This window comes from Dromiciops gliroides, chromosome 1 (assembly GCF_019393635.1).
Source record: "Dromiciops gliroides isolate mDroGli1 chromosome 1, mDroGli1.pri, whole genome shotgun sequence".
Taxonomy (NCBI): Eukaryota; Metazoa; Chordata; class Mammalia; order Microbiotheria; family Microbiotheriidae; genus Dromiciops; species Dromiciops gliroides.
In genome coordinates, this window is record NC_057861.1 from 22,081,220 (window position 1) to 22,102,151 (window position 20,932).

At 42.7% G+C, this 20,932-nt stretch overlaps 1 protein-coding gene and 1 long non-coding RNA gene across 3 annotated transcripts in view; one reads left to right on the forward strand and one right to left on the reverse strand.

Annotated features, from left to right (window-relative positions):
• Positions 1-205: 205 nt before the first annotated feature.
• Positions 206-2,586, reverse strand: LOC122728075. Its single transcript, XR_006353231.1, has 3 exons — positions 2,227-2,586; positions 1,526-1,731; positions 206-428 (listed from the first exon to the last, which is right to left on the reverse strand). It is a non-coding gene; the product is annotated as an uncharacterized LOC122728075 (long non-coding RNA).
• NOS1 (nitric oxide synthase 1) overlaps positions 1,612-20,932 on the forward strand; it is a 148,117-nt gene continuing 128,796 nt past the window's right edge. Inside the window, exon 1 of one of the 2 annotated variants that reach the window (XM_043966167.1) lies at positions 1,612-1,740. The gene's annotated coding sequence lies outside the window, so the exon portion shown is untranslated. Of the gene's footprint in view, positions 1,741-5,115; positions 5,355-20,932 lie in introns of those variants that run through there. The other variant, XM_043966157.1, reaches the window with a different exon arrangement.

Consider the following 20,932-nt stretch of genomic DNA (forward strand, 5'->3'; position numbering starts at 1 on the left):
AGACTGAGTAAAAGCTGGACCAGAGAATTCAGGTGCTTTGTATGTGTGATTGAGTTAGAGAAAAAAAACAACCCTCAAGTTAACGCATTCCCTTCAAACACATACACACACACACACCAAAAACAATAACCCTCCTTCTCCAAGAATGTTTGAAGAGCAGAGAAAGTAATACACAGACTCTTTACAATTTGCCAAGAAAAAAAAAAACAGCTTTCCAACAGGGTTTATTCAGTCACCCACATGTCAGGGCACTTCTGAGAATGAAAGAAGCCTGGTTCTTAGCTACTTCACCTTTCTCTTCTCTCAGGCCTCTCTCCTTCCTCCCAGGGTGATGCTGAACAGGAAAGGTTCAGGTCACACCATTATCTTCAGCATCCCCCCTCACCTCCCTCCCTGGGGGGGGAACCGCGTTGAGATGAAGGCCATCCCTATGGGTTGAAAGAGGCAAATAGGTTTGAAAAAGGATTAATAACATTGAAGTATTGAAAGTGTTGATTGTGAAATTGAAGTCTGTATGGCTGTGGATTTAGGACATGGAAAGATTCCAACACAAAATTTCCACAGCTTCTCAAGTTGCCCCTAAGTTATCCCAGCCTGGGTAGTGATACACTGGTTTTTAATAGTCTATTAAGGAATGTACTGGTTTGTACATTTAGGGAGAGGTGGAGGTAGTGGCCACCAACCATCCATATTCCAGAGGATATCCCCCCACCCCTTGATTTCCGATCCTTCTTAATCAGAGAAATAGTTTTAGTTTGGGAGCTTTATTTTTTAATACCTTGTAAAGCAAGAGAAAAAATAGCATCTTCTGAAGAGAAAAACACTAGGAACATCAACAAGTCTAGGACACTGAGGTTGGGGGTAGAGCTGGGGGAGGGAGGCAGGCCTAACAGAGCTTTGGAGGAGAGGAGGAGAGGGTGGAGGGAGAGAAAAATAAACGCTTAAAAATGAGCTATCATTTCTTAAGAGTTCTCTAATTGGAAAAGAATTGAGGGTATGTATGTCTGTGTGTTTCCTGATAGGGGGAAAAATGGAAATTAGGTTATATAAAAGATGTATGCCTTTGAGTCCAAAGAGCTTCTCTTAATGGGGATGGCTTCTTCTCCCCCTCCACGCCCATAAAATTGGCTGGTTGGACGTCAACGTTAATTCGTTTCAGTGATGATATTAAAAAGTAAATTCCCCCTTACGACCCTAGCTGAGCTCATCACTGGGTCCCTGTCCCTACATATTTAAACTGCATTTTCGTCTCATGGCTAGAAGACACTTAGTGCTCTGAGGGGTGGAGAGAGCCAGCACAGGAGGGAAAAGGAGAGCAACAGCGGGTGAGAGAAGGGACCACCCTTGCTCCTTGTGAGAGACTGGGGAGAATACAGCATTCTAAAACTCTGGCTTCTGGGGAGGAGTGAGATGAGGGGAGGGGGTGGGGTGGGGTGGGGTGGGGGTGGGGGAAAGGGAGATGGGGGTGGGGAGTGATCTTGGAAAGCACAAATCAGATGAAAGGGGGGGAAACTGTGGTTCTCACCCATAGGTAAGGCAGTTTCCTTCCAACCTTGCAGCGTGTGTGGCTGAGAGTGGATGCCACCAGGTTCCAGGTCTGGCATCCTTGAAGTGAAACTGAGACGAGTAGAGGAGCAAGAGGAGGAGAAGGGATTGCAAGCAGCGGACTGGCCGGCAGGCAAGCAGACAGGCAGCAAGCTAGCTCAGGAGGCTTGACTAGCACTCGGTCTCCTGAAGCAGGTGAGTTGCCAGCTTGGACACTGTCGAGCTCAAGAAACCCCCCATCCCCCCACCCCCTCCTTGCGACTGGCTTAGAGCCTCCTGGCAAAACCAGGAGGAGAGGAAAGGAACGGGGAATTCGAAAAAAAAAAGGGGGGATAAAGCCCAACTTTGTATTTCCCCCCTTCCAGCCCACCTGAAAAAGGACTGCAAGGGGGGCTCCAGCGGGAAAAGAGTGAAAGGTTGGAACTGCAGAGAGCAGAGCGCCTGAGCTTTTTTGCTGCCAACTTTGTAAGGATCCCTTCTCCCCACAGCCCAGGCTCAGATCTGAGTGCCGGCTGGGGGAGGGGTGAGAGAGGGGCTCTTTGGTAATGCTCTCCCCCCCCCCAGCTCCAGCCACACACAGATGCACACCACCAGCCGCCTTGGATTTCCCTCCGCAGGGAACTGGGGCTAGGGGTGGTACGGAATGGGATGAAGGGACTAGATACTCGTGCATTGATTTACCTGGTAAAAGTTGCTCCCTTCCCCTGGAAAGGAGAGGTTTCCCCAGGAAAAGAACTGGGCTGCCTGACTCGCAGGTTGTTTTCACTCCTCTCCCAGGGCGGGCTTCAGGTTCCTGGCTCACATCGGGAAGCCGCTGTCCCCCACTGCTGCCTTAACCTCTGGCAGAAATCTCTCCACACACACACCCCCACATCCCCCCTCCCCCTGCCACTGTTGCCCGGGCGGAGTCGGCCTGGCTAAGCCAGGGTTTAGGGAAAGGGAAATGACCCAGGCATGATGGATTCCCTTCCTGGGAACAGGGGAGGCGGAGCGGGGAGCCCCTTGGGAGAGCTAAACTTTCCAACTGGCCCTAGGTGAGCCTTGGGGATAGGTCTGGGGTGCAATCGAGAGGAAGGGGCACGTACTGTCAGAACTAGAACGGCAGGGAAATGCTAGCGAACCCGGGATTTATATTGGGGTCTCCTGCCTATTGAGGCAGTAACTTGGGGTTCTCCTCATCCCCCCTTCAGAGGACAAGGATAGGAGTAGAATTGGGATGCACTTGAATAATACAAAGTCGGAGAAACAGAGGTAGGAGGTGGATATTGGGGGGGGGCATTCCCCCTCCAGTGCATATCTTGAAGGACTAGGCTTCTTAGAGCAAGAAGTACAGCATCGATTCCATAAGCTTGGAAACCTCCAGGTTTGCGTGGGGAGATAGGGGGCTAAAGGAAGGAAGGCTGGCTGCACCTGCCTCTATTCTTACCGCACTTGTCTGTCAGTTTGCCTACTGTCACCTCCAAGGGTTAGCGGCAGTGGCAGTGTCTACTGTTCAGAAATTGCTATCTCCCAAGCCTTCCATTTCAAGATTCTCGCAGTTGCTTGATCACTCTCCTTTGGCTTAGGAAAAGGTGGCCAGATCCTATAACCCAGGGCTCGAGTTTAGGTATTCCCAAGTGGGACAGAATGGGGAAGGAGTGAACCAGTCCTTCAGAGTTTGTTTCTATCCCTCCTGAGTTGTGTCTGTGAAGGAGAGCAGAGGGTCAGGGGGAGGGGTAAAAGAAATATTGGCACTGCCACAGAGGCACAGAAGCCAAGAAAAATAGTCAGGAAGGACCCCCAAAACCCCAAGGGGTGATAGAATTGAAGAGTCCACAAAAGGCTAAGTGGAGGAAAGGACAAACCCAATTAGCTTGGGTATATATGGTCTCCTTCTTTACCTGGGGCATAAGTATCTCCAGTTCTAGGCTGTCTGTCTCAACGTTCTGGCTTCCAAAACAAGAGCAATCTGTGGAAGTCTGTGATGAAAAGATCAACCTTACTACAGAACTTGCCCCTCCCCCCCAAATTCCCAAGGGACAAGAAAACACTTTATGTGCCTTACTGCTGAAAGTTGTTGAATAAATACTGAGAGTCCCATCCTTGTCCTATTAGTTCAGGTCCCTTTATGATCCTAGATCTGGAGCCATAAAACACCTTCGAGATCATTTGATGGATCCCCTCTTTTACAGATAAGGAAACTGAGGCCCAGTGGGTGACAATGACTGGTCCAAAGGTAGGAGAGCTAAGATTTGAACCTGTTCTCTCTGACTCTATACCCTGTGCTCTTTCCACTGTTCTTGATGGGGGCTATCACAAAAACTGAGAATCTAGAATTCTTCTGGTTAAAATGACCCTAAAGAGTATAGTGTGGTAGGATAAGAGTAGGCCTTGAAGGCAGAAGTTTAAATACAGCTCTCTTATTTGAGCTAGTTGTGTGGCCCTGGGCAAGTTAATTAATCTTTCTGTACCCTGGGGCAGCTTCTTAAGACTTGTTACAATTGTGTTCCCCAAAGTGGAAGTGCACAAATAAAGCATGAAATTACAGGATTGGAGGACCCTCCCCCATAAATAAATTAGCCTTACCTGGAGATTGGTTCCTCTCAAGATATTTACATAGCCCCACACACCCTATTTTCACCCCCTTCTCAAAAGGAGGAAGAAGGCTTATGGAGGTTTAATTGGGATCTCAGAGCTCAAGGAGATTGTGGAGTGGTGGCATGAAAGATGGGATAGGAGGCTGGGAATAGGGGACAAAGGAGAGTGCAGAAGTGTGGGTGTGTAAGGGTCTATACACTCTGGGTATAAGTTGGCTCCCAAAGTCACTGCAGGAAAACCAAAGCAATAGGAGGTGCGTACATAGTACCACTGGGTCGCTGGGCATTACTTTTCAGTGGGGCCATCTCCCGCAGGTCCCTTAGGTGAAGTTACCCAGTTATTAGAGGTGGGGGGAGGGAGGGTAGATAGTTGCTCCTTGAAAGGGTTTGGAGGGGGAAAGGACCTGGTAATTGGATTCTTGGCTTCATTTCCTGGGTTAGAAACAGCATGCTCTGCTCCTAGCTCACAATCTCCCCAGATGGCACCCCAGGCTTTTCCCTGGCTTTTGGACACCAAAACCCCAGGACCCCTCTTTGAGTGAGTCAGAATCTTTCTCTTGAATCCAAGCACCCATTTCTCATTTTTCTTCTTCTCGCCCCCCCCCCCCATGTCTGTGAACTTGCGCAACTGGTATACACACATGTACCATCCCTGGCCCCCATGATAAATCGTGCCCTATTATAAGACATTCTGAAATCAAAGGGTTCTCCCCTTTTGCTCCAGGGATAGAACTGGAAGCTTTTATCTGTTCTGGGAGGGGCTAGGACTGAGACCAGAGTAGAAGAGGCGGGAAAGGCATAAGGGAAAGAAACGGTCTCTGTTGTCTGGAGACAGTTTGGGACTGGTAGTTGCCAGGGAACGTGGAAGCAATTCTCCTAGAGTCCAGGACAAGTCAATCTTTTGCTTTCTTTCCCTTCTTCAAATGGTCAAATTCTAAAGTCTCCAGACTCTGCCTCCTGGGACTAGGAAAAGGTTCTTGAGTGCTTCTTACATTTGCTGGCTCTTTGCTGTCCTTATCTCGCATTTCCTGGCCATTGCCCGCCTCCCAGGACCCCAGGGGGAGAAAGGGTGTGAGTTGTTTAGTCTGGGATGGAGTAAGGAGCTGAGCTGAGCTGAGCTGAGCAATTCACCCACACAGCTCAGAGAGGCTACAGCCTACCCCAGCACAAGGGAGCTGTCCGTGGTCCTGGAAGGACACTCTCCTGCTCCCTTGGTCAGTAAGGAAATCAAAGGTGAGCGCTGGTGGCTGGTGTGTGCCTAAATGGCCAAGAATGGATGTATAGTGTGTGTGTGTGTGGGAGGGGGGGGGTTGGGATGTATGTATTATGTATGTGTGTATATATGTATATGTGTGTGTGAATCCATTTGTACTGCTTAATTGTATTGTTATGTTAAATCTCAGTGTCTGTGAGTTTGAGTTTGTTCTAGAGAATGCTTGAGGTTCTGTAAGTTTGCATATGGTTTTAGAAGCTTTTTAAAATATATATAAATATATGTGTGTGTGTGTGTGCGTATGCGCGTGTGTGCGTATTTTGAACTGTGTGAGACTGTGTGTGTTTTGGGGAAAGCACTTGCTAGATCCGTATTCCTTAGAATTAAACCATCCCACATCTGAACTTGGCAATCCTGAAGTGTGGTTTTGAAAGATTAAAAGCTGCAACGACAGTGATGCTGGCTTTTAGAATTCACTGCTAAGGTTCATTTTGCATGGAAGGATAAGAGAGATTTCTTACCTAACCAGAAAAAAACTGGAGTATTCCAGGCTGGTGAGGGAACCGGATACCATACATGCCACATTAGAATCATTTGAAAGAACTGGAAATGTCTAACCTAAAGAAGATGAGGCTGGGGAAAGGGAGAGAAGAGGGTAGGAATGACATGAGAAAAGGCTCTCTTCAAATATTTGAAGGCTGCCATGTGAAGAGGGAGTAGATTTTCTTTGCTTATCCTGAGAGGGCAAAACAAGGATCAATGAGTGGAAGCTACAGAAAGCAGATTTCAGCTCAATGTAAAGAAAGATATTCTAATTACTAGAGCTAGCCAAAAAAAGTGTAATGAACTGACTTGGGAAGTCGTGCATTCATCCTCACGAGAAATCTTCCAGTGGAGGCTAGGTGATCATGTTGAATATGTTGTAGAAGGTATTTTTATTCAGGTATGAGTTGGACTTGACAGCCTTTGAGGTTTCTTCCAGCTCTGACATTCTGTGATTCAGATCATTATTGGTTTGTGTGATTATCCACAACCCAGAGAAGACATAATGTCTTTCAAAGTAACAGTATTGTTTTTTCTGTCTACATCTAAGCATATCTGAATTGGAAGAGATCTTAGACAGTATCCAACCTCAGTTTATGCATGAGCAAAATGAAGCCTAGAGACACAAAAGGACTTGTCCATTCTTGCTGAGGATGAGTCGGAACTAGAGCCCAGGTCTTCTCATCTCTAGGCTAAGATGCTTTCTCCTACATCATACTTTAACTTCAGCTCTAGCAATAATAATGTAGGCCTTGGAGTCAGGAGAAGCTGAGTTCAAGTCCTGTCTGGGACCTATACTGGCTATGTGACTCTTGGCAAATCACTTTGCTTCTCAGTGCTCTATGTCTTGTGTTCTAACACCAGAAGTTGTTGAGAAGGTGCATATTTGCATTGGTGGATGAAGTTCTTCACTGGGAGCTCTCTGTATTCGTGAAATCATCAATCTAGTCAAATAACAATAACAACAACTCACGTTTCTCTAGAAATTTAGTTTAAGGATGACAAAACACTTCCCTCACCACAAGCTTGTGAGACAGGTAATACAATCATATTCATTTGACAGATAAGGAAACTGAGAACATCAATGAATTGCCTATGGCTACACAGCTGAGAAGTGTTAAGGTCCCCTAGCTCACTATTCTTGGGACACTACCGACCCTTGGTTACATTCTTATGTACCACTTATGTAGATTAACATAAGTGGATATTCCCAGGAGATGAAAGGAGCATAGATTTAGAGCTGAAAGGGAACTGAGCTCAAACCCCTCCTGGAATGGATAAGGAAACAAAGGCCCAGAGTGCTTATGTGTTTTGCCCACGGTCACACAACTAGGATTTGAACCCAGGTTCTCTGACTTCAAATTCTGTTTTTTTTCCATGAGGGGTATTCTCCTAATCCTCCAGCCCCATCCAGTGGCAATCCTGAATCCATGTTTAATGTTGGACTTCAGCACCTTAGAGTGATTCAGGGATGCTTTTGGAGAGAAAATGATCCACCTGGTAAATTTACTTGTGGAGAGAAATCCTGAGAAACAAGAGGCCAGTTTATTTTATACTGACCTCAGCAAAGTAGCTGCTGAAGGAATTCACATCCTTTCAATAGCCAGTAGTCAGCATGAAGGTGACCCTGTCCAGCCCTCTCAAACTGGACATAGGTTTCTTTTTTTCTTGATGACTTCACGATTATCAGGTTGTACAAGTTCTAAAAAACAGAGACTTGAACCCTCTTCAAAGTATGAGAGCAAAGAAATGGGCTAAGAATCACTAGTGGTCTTCAAGCAAAGGCTGTATGACTCCTTATCAGGGACACCATAGCTTCTTATTCAAATAGGGTTGCATTAGCTGCCTACTGAGGTTCCTTCCAACCCTCTCATTCTGTGTTTTGATTCTACGAATTAAAATGTCTAAATCCCCTTCAGTGAATTGTTTGCGTTCTGTTATTTGTATGAGATTCACAGCATAACCTTATCCAGTGGTGATGGCTCTGAGCAAAATGAAAGAGAATGAGACATCATCGAAAATATGCTAAATGACCAAAAGGAAAGGAAAGCCCTCTGAAAAATGGCAAAGCCTTAATGAAGCAGGACCTCAGTGAAGCAACTTAATCTAGGGCCAACTGAAAAAAATATCAATTAGAGAAGCAAAAGACCTGAGTTTCAGTCAAGATTCTGCCTCCAGCTAGCTCTATGTCCTGGAGCAAATCACTCTACCTCAGTTTCTAAAGCTGAGAAATTCTAAACAGTATTCCGTTTATGGAGGTCTTATTAATCACCTTTATTAGAAATAACTCCTGGTGTAAGAAGGAAAGCCCTGACTAGTAAAATGAGAGAAGGAAACCATAGAGAGATTGAGATTAAGCAGTGTAGTAAATGAGTAGTAATGAAATTTATTACCTGGAAGTTTCCAGAATATTGACTTGGCAGGCTATAGTGAATGTTCCCATTCCCTAAATTCTGATGTCGTTTTGTCTCTCCTTTGAAAAGACGCTTCTTAATAATCAGTTACCAGAAAATACGTCAGGCTTATGCTCAGTGTATGGAAATCCTAACAGATCTTGAAAGAGGTCATTTAGTCCAGATAATGGAAGTTTTAAGTGGAGTGAGATAGCTGTTTTCATGTATTTATAAACAAAAAAAAAAAGAAGGAAATGGGATTTGGGTCTGAAATTTACTAATGTATTTATTTTTCCTGTTTTCACAACACTGAGGCAGTATGGTATAATGGGTAGAGTGTCAACCTTGGAGCTAGAAAGATACGGATTGAAGTATTGCCTCTTTTGCATAATAGCTGTGTAACCTTGGGCAAGACATTTAACCTCTCTAAGCCTCAATTTCATAATCTGAAAAAAGATGAGTTGGTTGGACTAGTTCAGAGGTATCAAATGTATAGAAATGGGGGCCACTAAATCATACATAAAGATCCCTAGCGGCCACATATTAACATTATCTATGTTTTATTGTATTTTTGTTGATTTTTGTTAAATATTTCCCCCTTAAATTTTAATCTGGTTCTGGCTATGGGTTTGACACTACATGATATGATGTCCTCTAAATTCCTTTTTGAATCTAAACCTATGTTACTGAGATGACTTGTTCTGCATGGACCCAGAAGGCAGAACAAAGCACTCTGAGTAGGTGTTATAGAGAAGCAGACTTGGGCTTCAATTTAAGGAAAAGCTTGCTGGCCAAAAGTGGAATTGGCTACCTTGGAGAGATGGTGAGTTTCTTCTCCCTAGGGTAAAGCTCCTTAAACTGTGGGTCGTGAGCCACATGGGGTCACATAACTGAATCTGGGGGTCACAAAAATTTTGGCAACAGTAAAAGGTTTTATATATATATATATATATATATATACATACATACCCATTTTGTATACCTGTATAGATGGAGTCATGTCAAAGTTTCTCAGGTGAATAGGGGTCACGAGTGAAAAGGTTTAAGAAGCCCTGTCATCAAGGTCTTCAGATACGGACAGGATACCTACTTGTTGGATGCTTTATAGAGGGGATGTTTGCCCAGGTCTGGGTTGGACTAGATGCCTCTAAGGTCCTTTCCAAATATGACATTCTGTGATTCTGAATTCTAGCAGCTCATAAGTATACCCTCAACTAACAGTACATGCGGTATATCATCATAGATGCCATATGTTCTTCATATCCGCGTTGGACTAGATAAGTTTCTAAGGTGCCTTCCAGTGCTGAAATTCTGTGATTATGTGAAATATCTTCGTAAGCGCTTGCTAGATTAAATTGAATTGAATTGTAGATATTGACTTGAATGTGTTAAGTTGGATACTGATCATGATTTTTTTTTTTTAGTGAGGCAATTGGGGTTAAGTGACTTGCCCAGGGTCACACAGCTAGTAAGTGTTAAGTGTCTGAGGCTGGATTTGAACTCAGGTACTCCTGACTCCAGGGCCGGTGCTTTATCCACTGCGCCATCTAGCTGCCCCTACCGATCATGATTTTAAAAGCACTGGGGATTGTGGAATCATGAAGCTGGAAAGATTCTCTGCAGGTCACATAGTTCATATCCTTCTTTCAGGCAAAGTTACATTTACACTATCTCAGACTAGACACATAGCTGCCTAGGGAAGATTCCTCAACCTCCACTGGGGACTCTTGCTCCTCCAGCACTTCAAGGATCTGTAATTCTGTAATGACCATAATAACTCTCAATAACCAGGGTTAAATAATTGCCAGAAATTTCTCTTTTTGTCTGCTTGTCGCACTGCGGGTTATAGGGTTGATCCATTTTATAAGCAATTTCTCCTCATACCATTTCAGATAAGAAATAAAATAAGCCTGCAGGTGAATTTCGGACAATCTGTCAACCCCAACTGTATCAATGTACAGTTGCTGGGGGTTTCCAGTGAGACCACTTTTCAGGCATTTTGACAAGGCTCATCTTTAGCCTTGTCATCAGTTCTTGGCGCAGGCACAGAGCAGTGGGAACTGGACCTCTGATTTCATGGATCTAAGGAATTTCCTGATGACTGAACTCTTAAAAGTGCAGATATGTACCCAGCCTGAAACCTAGTCTTGGAGCCTTGTTTGGTGACATTAAGAGGTTATGTGACTTGCTTAGAGACACACAGCCAAGATGTGTCAAAAGAAGCAATTGGACAGAATGCTTTTGGAATCTAAGGCCAGCTTTCTCTCTGTTAAGCCATGTAACCTAATGTTTTTATCATTAAAATGGACAAAAAGCACAAAAGTGACCTGATTTCTTTTCTTTTTTTCCTTGTAAGTATAGCTGAAGAAGCTGCAAGGCATGGCAGTTAGAGGACCAGACTTGTAAGCGGAGGTCTGCCTCACACTTATTATTATTATTATTATTGTTGTTGTTGTTGTTACTGTTGTTGTTGTTGTTGTTGTTGAGTTATTTCAGTCATGTCTGACTTTGTATAACCCCATTTGGGGTTTTGTTGGCAAAGATACTGGAGTGGTTCACCATTTCCTTCTCCAGCTCATTTTATAGATGAAGAAACTGAGGTAAATAGGGTTCGGTGACTTGCCCGGGGTTATGCTACAAGCAAATGTCTGAGCCCAGATTTGAATTCAGGAAGATGTGTCTTCTTGACTCCAGGCCTTATACTCTATCCACTATGCCACTTAGCTGTCTCTCATGCATACTAGCTGTGTCATATTAGGGAAGTCACTTAAACACGCTGAGCTTCCATTTCCTCACCCTGCAAAAATGGAGAGAATAACAATGCCTTTTTCAAGGAGCTGCTATGTTGACAATGATATTTTTTTTTAAACTGGGTCTCTCTATCTCACATAAGCTGAAAATATAGGTGCTACTCTCAGGTCCAATCATACTACTGATGGGCAAGATGGCTTTGATTTTCTCTGTTTCCTTCCTGGACCTATTTGCCCCTCCTTAGGCAGCCCAGTGGTCCTCCACAGAGCTTGCCATATTGGTGCTGGAGTTAATGTGGACACCTGATCAGGATAACTCACTGAGCTCAAGGGATCTGTCAGCCTCAGCCTCCCTTGTAAATGGGATATACCACCACTCTCTGCTGATAAAATGGCCTAAAGCATCACTCCCATGTGAAATGTGAATCATAATAACACAGGTGGCAAGAACCTGGACATAGAATGAGTTTGGGTATGTGCCAAATGTGTATTTCATTCATTCATTCATTCATTTACTTGGCTAGAAGATGAAGATACAGAGATAGAAAGACAAACAGAGACAGAGATGATGATGGTGGTGGTGGTAGTCAACTGATAGATGAAGAAATAGAGATAGAGGATAGACAGATGATATATAAATAGATCATAGAGAGATTATATGAATTGATAAATCATAAAATTCCATATCAGTGAATTGATAAATTCACAAAAATGATTAATAATGGAGATAAATAGATTACTGATAGAGATAGACAGAGATAGACAGATGGACAGAGATAGATAAGTGGATAGATAGATGGATGATAGAGATAAATAGAGAGGTAATAGAGATAGGTGGACAGCAATAAATAAGGGAGATAGATAAATAGACAATTGATAGATAAATATTATTTAATGTTTACTATGTGTTAGGCATCATACTAACACTGGAGAAACAAGTCTGGTAAAGCATGATAATGCTAACAGTTAAGTAGTGTATATTTTAATGGATATCTGAAAAGTTATGTAATTTCAAATATGCTTCCATCCTCCCAAAATGTATCTTGATCCTCTCCTTCTTCCTGGACATGTGGTTTTATTTGTGTTGGGAGGGAATTCTCAAATGAAAACTCCCCAAAGGTCAGGACAGAGCACTGGACTTGAAATCAGGAAAACCCCAAGTTCAGATCCTACCTCAGACACCTAGGTGTGTGACCTTGGGCAAATTACCTTTACCTCCTTGGGCCTCAAGTTCCTCATCTGTAAAATGAGAGGGTTGGACTTGAAGGCCTTTGACGTCCCTTCCCACTCTAAATATAGGTTCCTTATACTCTTAGAGAGTTGCCTGGGGACACTGAGAGATTAAGATAGTTGCCCAGGGTTAATACAGCTAGTATGTGTCAGAGGTAGGTCTTCCTGACTTCCTGACTATAACGTACCATTCTGTCTCTCATCCCATCACTTTATGGGTACAAAATGACTCCCACATTACACTAGCACAGGTAATCCTCATTCACAGACAGCCTTCTCTCACTACCCTCTAAAATAACGCACATATTATTATCCTCAATTTATGGATCCAGAAACAAAAACTCAGCGAAGCTAAGATGCTTGCTTAGGTCACATAGCAAGCATGTTAAGGGCTGGCATCTGGTCTAGAATCAAGGTCTTCTTGCTCCAAGGCCAGTGCTTCTTCCAATCTGTTCATTTCTTCATCTATGCCAGGCTAATAATAAAATAATAAATGGGGTCTCCCCCCTGATACATGCCACTTAGTACTGCTTGATACCACATTGTGGAGTGGAAGGCTATGTATGAATTGTGCCGCTCTAGAGCTGGAAGGGACCATGGAGGCTTTCTAGTTCAATACTTTCTTTTTACAGGTAGGGAAACTGGGACCCAGAGATGTGATGTTACTTTGTCACACAGGTAGTAAGAGTCAGAGGTAAGGTATGAATCCAGTTCCTAGTGATAGGCAGGTCAGGCTATCAATCAATGAAAATTTATTCAGCAGTTAATTTGTCAGGCAGGCACTGAGCTAAGCTCTAGGGATACAAAGAAAGGCAAAAACACTCCCTAGTAGTAAAAGGCATCCATATTAATAGAACAGACATTATGTAAATAACTAGGCTAATCCTTACACAAAATACTCCCATCTTTGTGAGGGGGGTGGGGGTGGCTGGGTGGGTATGGGTGTGTGTTTCAGTCCTTTTCCAACTGTGTCTAACTTCATGACCCCATTTGGGGTTTTCTTGGTAAAGGTACTGGAGTGTGTGAGATTTAAAATTGGATATTAGATCATAAATCTCCCCTACTTAACCCTTCCCTTAACTCATCTCCCAGACTAGTAAATGGAAGAAGCTTCTGGTTTTCTAGATAGAGCCTTTATTGTATATAAGGTGTTGTTGATTAGAAGGATAGGAAAACAGAAATACAGTACAAATCGTCTTAAATCTAGGCTTAGTCTATATTCCTTATAAAAACTCACCAAACCGATTTAGGCCACCTTTGGAGTGAGTCAGACCGTCTGTGCCGCGCCGCCCGGCGTCCCGCCAAGCCGGCAAAAAAAGGCTACTCTCCTTCTCTCCACCCCGGAAGTCCCAAAAAACCCGGCAGGCAGTCTGACATGCGCAGCAGGCGCACTGTACCTGGCAGGCAGTCTGACATGCGCAGCAGGCGGACTACCCGGCAGGCAGTCTGACATGCGCAGCAGGCAGACTGTTCATCTCCTCCCCAAAAGGGTGGTCCTTGAAAAACTGGCGTCTTTCAGTTATCCTAACCGACTGTTAAAAACTTTCATATTTTACCACATTTCCCCCCTTTGCTTCCTCAAGAAACGGAATGTTTCCTTGATGGAACAGTAAAAAGAACATAATAACTTTTGCTGACTAATAATATGCGAACAACAATACAGAAAAGGAAGAGAGGAAAGTTTTTGTCCAGAGGGGCGATTTTTTTTTTTTTTTCCTCATGAACCGACGCTTTGACATTAGTCTTGCAAAGGGAGAGCCTCTGCAGAGAGTACATGTTACAGATAGTATATAACAGAAAGGAGATAGTAAAAGCTAATAAAGCAAAACAGTTCATATAAAGTCTCTGAGTTCTCTTGTCTTCTTGAAGTGGTAAGATGTCATCAGGAGGAAACTGGATTCTGGTCTGGAAAACTGGATTCTGGACTCTGGTCTGGAAAGCTGGATTATCTTCTTTAACTGTTTGAATTGCTGTATTTTTAAAACCTTAGCATAGCATTGTCAATGATCAAATTAATAAATTCCATTACATTCCCTCCTTTATATGGTTAGACTTGTAATAGAGGGTTGAGGTAGTTATGCAATGTGTAACACTTTTTACCACCATGTGTCTGGATCAAAGCCAAATTTAGTATGTGTTCATGACACCTGAAAATGTTATGGAAAGGTTATCATACCATATCTCATGGTTCTGAGACAGCCAGTGATTGTGCTAGGCCACAGGTGAATTCAACTGAGATAAAAAGATAAATAAGTTCAGTTAAATTAGGTTAAATTAGGAGGGAGAGAGGATGAATACTGGACTGTGCCTAGTAATTGTGCTCTACATAGTCACCATCATAAGCAAACCATGGACTTACGTATACCTGTCTCTCCTTTTGTTGCACATATATTCTCTCCAGGGCCTGCATCAGAGTTCACAGCAAGTTAGTCTCTGAAATGATAAGTTTCCATATTTCTGAAATCTCATTAATTTCACCAAAGACAATATGATGGTAAAAATGTGTGCTATGCTGCATAACTGAGAATATATTAGTGATATATACAATAATTCCAAACCATACCCAGAGTATAATGACATATAAATAATAAACGAATGTAAATAGCTGATTATATTAGACATTGTTACATAATCTTCTTTTAGACATTATTACATAATCTTCTTTTAGCAATTAGACCACATCATCTTATACATGAATTCTCTAGTATAACAGTAGCAGATACTTAAAGTGGTGATTAATTCATCAAAAAGAAATAAGACTTCAATAAGCAAGATTCAATATTCAATAGCATATACTTAAAATGCCTTTGAAAAGTCACTTAGTTTACAAAATCGGGTTTTTAAAGAAAAGCAAAAGAAACAAAAGTAAAAAAAAAAACAAAGCAAAACCAAAAACCAAAAATAAAAGGCAAAAGATTCGCTAAGCACCCTTTTGTGCTCTTAAAGAATTTAAAGGTGTGGTGAATTCCAGGTCTTTTCAGTGCCTTTCAAAAGTCAAAACAAAACAAAAAGCAAAAAGGATAAAATAAAAAAAAAAATAGGTATAGGGTAGGGAAAAGGGTGGGAGAAATTGAGGTGGGCCAGAAAACTAGGCCATGTGCTTCAGTGCTTTTGCCTGTGGAAGGAAATGCTTGTTAAATTTTAAGGTATTTAAGCTGCTAGAGTTTGGGGTATGCCACATTGTTTTAACTGGTTCCCCAATTCTCTGCATGCCAAAGTGGCAGGGGTTTCTGAATTGTCATTGATCTTTCTAATGCTGTCATAATGTTCTTTATGGTAGAAAATGTGGAGTTCTCTAGCATCAGTTTTGTCTGTGCCACTGATTTTCAATAAAGGCTGATTTAATTGATGAACCACAACATTCAGCTGATGCTGCTTAGCAAATGCTACAATTGAATCATTTCCTCCCCACTTTCCAAATTTCTTTAATTCATCAACATATTCTTCAAAAGGGGAGTCATTTACTATAAAAGACTCAAACTCTTGTCTATGGTTAATCATATAAGAAGCAGCTTCTTGTCTGTGTCTGAGATGATTTCTACAGTGACCTTCTAGCTGGTCTGCTAAAGCCCTAAAAAGGCAATTTCCGTCTCCTGATACTTTACGAAGACTGAGTCCCAAAGCATTTAACTGATCAGTGGGATTATTAAATGGGAACTGCCTTTTTCCTCTGAACTCTCTTTGCTCTTTAACAGTTGCTATCTTTAGGGTTTTTACCTCTTTAGCGTCTACCTCAGGTCTATCTGAAATCTCTTCACCTATGAATGGTGCAGGCTTTATATGAGAGCAATGAATCCATGAGTCTTTTTCACCAATTTTAATGGCAGTAGGAGTTGTCAATAATACCTGAAAAGGTCCTTCCCAGGCAGGTTGAGTTCCACTGGTTTTCTGAAAATTCTTTACATATATTTTATCTCCTGGGTTGAAGTTATGCAATGAAAAGTCTAATGGTCCTGCCTGGACCACAGCTCCTGCCTCATGGAGTTCACGTAGCCTGGTCTGTAATTCCTGTATATAGGAAGCAACAGAAGTATCACCTCCCACCAGTGATGTATAAACTGGGGAAAAAGTTTTAGCTTGGATAGGAGGGTGACCAAAAAGCATTTCATAAGGAGATATATGAAGTTCTCCTCTTGGTCTACTTCGTAGATAGAATAATGCCAATGGTAGAACATCAGGCCATTTCAAATGGGTTTCAGTACATAATTTGCCAATCATACTCTTAAGCTCTTTATTCATACGTTCGACTTGGCCTGAACTTTGTGGATGGTAGGGCGTGTGGAATTTTGGAGTCACTCCCAAGAAAGAATAGATTTGGGATAAAATCGAATCAGTGAAATGTGTGCCTTTGTCAGAATCGATGCGGGCTGGTGGGCCAAAACGAGGTACTATCTCTTTAAGAAGAATTTTGGCAACAAAGGCAGCTGTGGCTCGGGGGCTGGGAAAGGCCTCCACCCACCGAGTGAGCTGATCAACTATAACAAGGCAAAATTTATAATGTCCTGCTTTTGGCATAGTAATATAATCAATTTGTAAGTGCTCAAAAGGTGTATATGCTAGAGGACGCCCTCCATAAGCTTTGGCCTTAAAAGCATACTGATTATAAGACTGACATGTGGAGCAGCCCGAGCAGATTCGAGATGCTGTATTAGTCACACCTGGTGCTATCCAGGTTCTCTTAATAGAGTCTACAATGCCTTGTGTACCAAAATGGCCTTTTCTGTGAACAGAGAGGCATACCTGGTGGTAGAATTTCCGGGGAAGAAATGGCTTACCTTCCGGAGACACCCAGATGCCATTGATCTGTTTCGCCTTAAATTTCTTTTTCCACTTTTCTACTTCAGAATCGTCATAGGTTAGGTTGGAAGGAATATCCTCAGAAGGTGAAAGGTTAAATACATGTTCAGGAGCTTCTAATGCAGCTAGCTTGGCTGCAGAATCGGCTCGTGCATTTCCCTTTGAAACAGGATCACTATTCCCTGTGTGGGCAGGGCAATGTACAACGGCTAGGGAAGAAGGCAGTTTTAGGGCATCTAAGAGGTCCTTGATAAGGTCCCCATTGGCAATAGCCTTGCCCGAGGATGTTAGAAAGCCTCGTTGACGCCAAATCATACCAATAAAGTGGCATATGCCAAAGCCATATTTCGAGTCAGTAAAAATGGTGGCACTCTTATCTTTAGCTATATTACAGGCCTGTGTAAGAGCCACAAGTTCAGCAGCCTGTGCACTAAAATGGGAAGGCAGAGAAGCTGCCCAGAGGGTGTCATAATCAGAAACTACAGCAGCTCCAGTAAAACGGGTTCCCTCTCTCATAAATGAGGAACCATCTGTATAGAGGACAAGATCAGGATTTTCTAAAGGTGTATCAAAAAGATCATCACGGGGTTTTTCAGCCATATCAACTAAAGAAGCACAGTCATGCAACGGTTCCCCCGAGAATGGTAAATTAGGGAGTAGTGTTGCTGGATTAAGAACTGTGCAGCGTTTTAAAGTGATATTCTCATTACCTAACAGGGTTATTTCATACTTAGCCAGCCTTTGATCTGAAAAGGCTTGTGTCCTGTGACGTAGTAAGAGAGCCTCCACTTCGTGAGGGCATTGCACAGTTAGAGGGTTACCTAGGACCAAATCAGAGGCTTTTTCTACCAAAAGCGCTGTGGCCGCCACTGCTCTAAGGCAAGGTGGCGCTCCAGCCGCTACAGGGTCCAGCTGAATTGAATAGTAGGCTATAGGACGTTGGTTAGGCCCCAGTGACTGAGTCAGGACTCCAGAAGCCACCCCCCTTTGTTCATGCACAAAGAGAGTGAAAGGCTTACTATAATCTGGCAGTCCTAGGGCAGGTGCTGATAACAAGGCCCGTTTTAATTCTTTTATGGCTGAGAGATGCTGGGGATCCAACTGTAAACTGTCTGGAACAGAACTTTTTGTAAGAGCTATGAGGGGTTTAGTAATTTCACCAAAAGAGGGTATCCATTGTCTACAGTACCCAGCTGCTCCCAGAATGGCTCTCAACTGCCTCTTAGTAGTGGGGGCAGAGAGTTGTTGAATGGCCTGGACTCTTTTAGAAGAGACAGAGCGAGTTCCAGCAGCCAAAATAAATCCTAAATATTCTACCTGGGGCAAACACCATTGTACCTTTGTCTTGGAAACCTTGTGTCCTCTCTTGTGCAGCTCCAGCAGTAAGTGACGGCTATCTTCCTGACAAATTTCAGCATTAGGAGAGGCCAAAAGTAAGTCATCAACATACTGTACTAGTATGGAGCCCTTAAAGGTAATAGAGGCCAGATCCTGCTGTAAAATTTGGGAAAATAATGTGGGACTGTCTACAAATCCCTGTGGGAGTCTAGTCCAGGTCCACTGTCTATTTTTCCAGGTAAAAGCAAATAAATATTGGAAGTCCTCATGTACTGGTATGGAGAAAAAGGCAGAGCAAAGGTCTACCACTGTGAAACATGTAGATTCATAGGGAATCGATGAAATTATCGTAGCCGGGTTTGGAACTATGGAATGTCTAGGAATAACATAATTATTAATCGCTCTAAGATCTTGCACAAAACGATAAACAGGTTTACCATCTGGCCCAGGCTTGGGTTTTTTAACTGGCAAAATGGGAGTATTGCATGGAGAGTGATGACATGGAATAATAATACCCTGGCTTTTCAAAGCCTCAATTATAGGGGTGATCCCTTCTATTGCTTCCCTAGACAATGGATACTGTGGAATGGAGGGGGGTGGTCCCCCCTTAACTTTAAAGGTAACAGGCATGGCAGACTTAAGGAGCCCCACCTCATTAGGGGATGAGGCCCATAAAGACTCAGGAATGTCAGAGGGGATTTTGGATACCTCCCCTGCTGTTCCTTGAGCTTCTGTAAGTAAAATTGGTAATAAATGAACAGTATCCTCTGGCAATTGTAAGGAGACAGCCCCATCTGGAGCACAAGATATGGTTGCTCTAAGCTTGCAAAGGAGATCACGACCTAATAAATTTACAGGGGCATCAGGCATGAGTAAAAATGAATGTTCCACTGTTAAGGGCCCCATAGATACCATGCGAGGATTCAATTTTGCCACTCTCTGGCTCTTTCCTGAGACTCCCACTACATTCAAAAATCCTACAGGTCTACACCCAGCATCTGGTTTGCTTACTAATACTGATTTAGAGGCTCCTGTGTCTAGCAGACAATCATAATAAGTCTCCCCCACTTTTAAGGTGACATGTGGTTCATTACTCTGGGGAGGTGAATGGACTGGCACAAGTGCATTCAAAAAATCCGGATCTGGGAATATATGGCTTTCATTATCTATGTTCCATTCCTCCCCAAGACACCATCATTCCTGTGTCCTCTTCTGAGGGGGGTCTTGGTTACCATTATTCTGGTACTGCCTTTCTGTATTCCTCCAAAAAGATCTATTTCTATTTTGATTTCGCCTGTAATTAGAATTAGAATTTCTTCTCCAAGTCCTACACTCTCTCAATTCATGCCCCTCCTTACGACAGTAACAACACACCTTAGTGTCCTTGTTCCAGTGTCCACATGGCTGACTAGGAATCGCTGGTGCCAGAATGCTCTGTTTAGGGTGATCTGGATCTTCCTCACGTGAGTCAAAGACATAATTTGCAAGTTCCTTAATTCTATCTACTGAGAGATTTCTCCAGTCTGGACATTGTTTCAGAAAGTATCTGCGTATTTCTGGCAGTGAATTATAAACAAATGTGTTGAGAATGATACAGGAATCTCTTAAATCTACTGGATCCAATCTGGTGTACTGTCTAGCGGCCTCACAAAGTCTATCATAAAATCTGTTTGGTCTTTCATTAGCCTCCTGAGGTAGGCTTAAAAATTTCTGCCAGTTTTCCGGTTTTCTAGAGCAAGATTCCATTCCCTTCAGAAGTGTTTCTCTAGCATCTTTTAATCTTTGGAAATCCCTATCATCATTATAATTCCACTCTGGATCCTTTAGAGGCCATTCCACATCGGCCTTACCTTTCGCAACAAGGGCATTTCCTGCTGAGATAATATCTGTAATCTCAGTTGGGGACAGTAAAGTTTCCAAAAGGCAAGTAACATCAGCCCAACTGGGTTGATATGCATTAAATATAGTCCTTAACTGTGAAATTACAGTGTTTGGATTTTTCTCAAAACTAGGGATGATTGATTTCCATGCGCTCAAGTCACTTGGTCTAAAGGGGCTATATTTTCTGACTTGAATTGGCACTCCCTTCTTACTATGTTCTATAGCTTCCTGCAGAGGGAGTAGTTTCTGCTGATCTGATTCTGAACTTGGATCATCTCTAGTAGAAACAGCCATTTTGAGGTCTCTCTCCATATGTGAGAGTTTCCCCCACATCATAACAATGATAATAACAAAAACAATGATAATAACAAAAACAAAAAAAAAACAACAAAAAAAAATAAAATCCTTAGTCGTATGAACTATGGATGTGGTATTAAAAGGTATTTCAATTGCAGGCATAAAATTTCTACTTATATTAAACGTATTTTCCCAAAGATTCTCACGTATACTATTATACAAAAAACCTTTTGCTGCCTGAATGAGGAAAAAACCAATAATGTTATGAAGGACCATTGAGTAAACTATTCCTCTAAGTCGGGATGTTATGCTGTCCCAATACATTCCGATGAGAAAAATCAAAGGGATGGTAGAATATTCTAGCATCTT